The sequence below is a fragment of the Dipodomys merriami genome, unplaced genomic scaffold, assembly GCF_024711535.1.
Source record: "Dipodomys merriami isolate MVZ:Mamm:240054 unplaced genomic scaffold, mDipMer1.0.p SCAF_754, whole genome shotgun sequence".
NCBI classification, from domain to species: domain Eukaryota; kingdom Metazoa; phylum Chordata; class Mammalia; order Rodentia; family Heteromyidae; genus Dipodomys; species Dipodomys merriami.
Genome location: NW_027206351.1, coordinates 316,965 through 319,640, shown reverse-complemented (window position 1 = coordinate 319,640; position 2,676 = coordinate 316,965). Strand labels below are relative to the sequence as shown.

Genomic DNA, 2,676 nt, shown 5'->3' with positions numbered 1-2,676 from the left:
GTAAACAAAGTGTGAACTCTTTATTCTGCTTCTTTACACCAAAACTTTGTGAATTCTCATTAATAAAATTTCCCTAAACTCTGAAATGCACATACTTAGTAGTATATGTCTGTTACTATAAATTTTAAATACTTTATAGAAAAGTTTTATACCTGCCAAACAGTCCTAATTTTGGCATATATAAACAAATTCCCAAAATTAAATATATTTAAAACATTAAAACTTTTAACAAACCTTAACACTTGCTGCAGTGTTCATTATGACTGGTGCCTTGTACAGAATAGTTGAATTCCTCCTCCTATACATTTCTTGAATAACAAACATCTGGAATTATTTTGTTTTTGACATGTCAATTTGACTTTATTCTTAAATGTGTACTTATGTAAGAAATGTATGGTTCTACAACTGCCCAAGAAATAAGTTGGCTAAAGACTTAAAGAGAAACTTCTCTGAAGAAGAAAGAATCCTTCTTTCTAATAGACACATGAAGAAATGCTCAACCTCCCTAGTCATAAAAGAAATGCAAATCAAAACAACATTAAGGTACCACCTCACCCCAGTTAGAATGGCAAAAATCAAGAACTCTAATATCTAATAACAACAGATGCTGGAGGGGATGTGGACAGACGGGAACCTTACTTCATTGTTGCTGGGAGTGTAAACTTGTTCAACCACTTTGGAAAGCAGTATGGAGGTTCCTCAAAATACTTCACATAGATCTCCCCTATGATCCAGCAATCCCACTTTTGGTCATTTACCCAAATGCTTACAAACAAGACCACACTAAAGCTACCAGCACAACTATGTTTATTGCAGCATTATTTACCATAGCTAAGCTATGGAACCAGTGCCCCTCAGTAGATGAATGGATCAAGAAAATGTGGTATATATACACAATGGAATTCTGTGCCTCCATCAGAAAGAATGACATTGCCCCATTTGTTAGGAAATGGAAAAACTTGGAAAAATTTATATTAGGTGAAGTAAGCCAGGCCCAAAGAAACATAGGTCCCATGGTTTCCCTTATTTGCAATATATAGTATATGTATAAGTCAAGCAAAAAAGATTCAGATAATGTGATGTTAAGAAAATGAACACTTAGATATGCATTTAAATGTTTTTTTTCTTTCATGCATTTGTTTCTAACGCATTTATAAGATTATTTCTTTGTTGCTTTGTATGTCCCTCCCCCACAGTATAACCCCTGCTTTCACTATATTTGATGTCGGTATAATCTGTGGAGGAGATGGGGAAAAAGAAGTCGTTTAAGGATACAGGTGGACCCGTTGCAACGATGAGAAGTACAAGTTGTCATGTCGAAAACGAACTTTACAACTTTGGTGGGGGGGGGGAGGAGGAGCCGGGGGAGGAGGCTGGGAAGAGTTGTGAAGAGTAAACAAAGGAAGAGGCTGCAATGCTTGATAAGAAATGTACTCATTATATTGCCCATGTAATTGTAACCCCTCTGTACAGTGTGTTCACAGAAAATAAAAAGAAAAAGAAAAAAAGAAAAAAAGAAATATATGGTTGTAAAATTTCACGACAATTCTTTTGAACTTCCTTTTTTTTCAATTGTGCAGTTTAAAAAATCAATTGCACTTTAGATATAAAAAGTATTCTGTGCTCAATTCAGCATCACATACACTAACATTGGAACGATACAGAGAAGATTAGCATGGCACCTGCACAAGGATGACATGCAAATTCGTGGAGTGCTCCAGATTTTTACAACAGAAGCTGGAGGGGATGTGGCCACAAGGGAACCATACAGCATTGTTGGTGGGAATGTAAACGTGTTCAACCACTTTGGAAAGCATTATGGAGGTTCCTCAAAAGATTGCCCATAAAGCTCCCCTTTGACCCAGCAATCCCACTTTTGGGGATTTACCTAAATGACCACAAACAATACCATACTAAAACTACTATCACAACTATGTTTATTGCAGCAATATTTATGATAGCTAAGATATGGAACCAACTTAGATGTCCCTTCTAGATGAATGGATCAAGAATATGTGGTATATATACACAATGGAATTCTATGCCTCCATCAGAAAGAATGACATTGCCCCATTTGTTAGGAAATGGAAAGACTTGTAAAAAATATATTAAGTGAAGTCAACCAGGCCCAAAGAAAATTGCCAGTGGGTTTACAAAGTTGTGTTTAATACCACTTCTATGATGGCTTAATGCTTTGTAAACAGAAGTCATTAGAGAAATGCAATTCAAAATTACTATGATACTACTTCATAACTATTATAACCCTCATCAAAAAAAAATCAAAAGAACCAGGTGTGGTGGTAAAGACTTGTAATTCAAAGCGTTTAGGAGGTAGGAGTAAAAGGATTTGGGTCTGAGGTCATCTTGGGTCCTGCACACAGTAAAAACCTGCCCTTTTAAAAAACTCAAAAGGTAATAATGTTGGCTGATGAGAGTGTGGAGAAAGGGAAACTTTCTACACTCTTGGTCAAAATACAGGTTACTATTCTCCTTGTAGAAAATAGTATGCAGTTTTCTAAAGAAATCCAAAGTTGAAATATCATCTGATCCACCAATCATGTGATTATTTCTCTCTGAGTAACTTGTATATATATATATCTGTATTTCATTGTTATTCACATTATTCACAAAAGCCAAGATAATAAACTGTGGTGCATGCACAAATATATTTTTATG

The 2,676-nt window shown here is 35.4% G+C and overlaps 1 non-coding gene across 1 annotated transcript; it reads left to right on the top strand.

Annotated features, from left to right (window-relative positions):
* The first annotated feature begins 1,620 nt into the window (after positions 1-1,620).
* On the top strand, positions 1,621-1,727 carry LOC138818412 (U6 spliceosomal RNA). Its single transcript, XR_011369116.1, has one exon. It is a non-coding gene; the product is annotated as a U6 spliceosomal RNA (small nuclear RNA).
* The last annotated feature ends 949 nt before the right edge of the window (positions 1,728-2,676 follow it).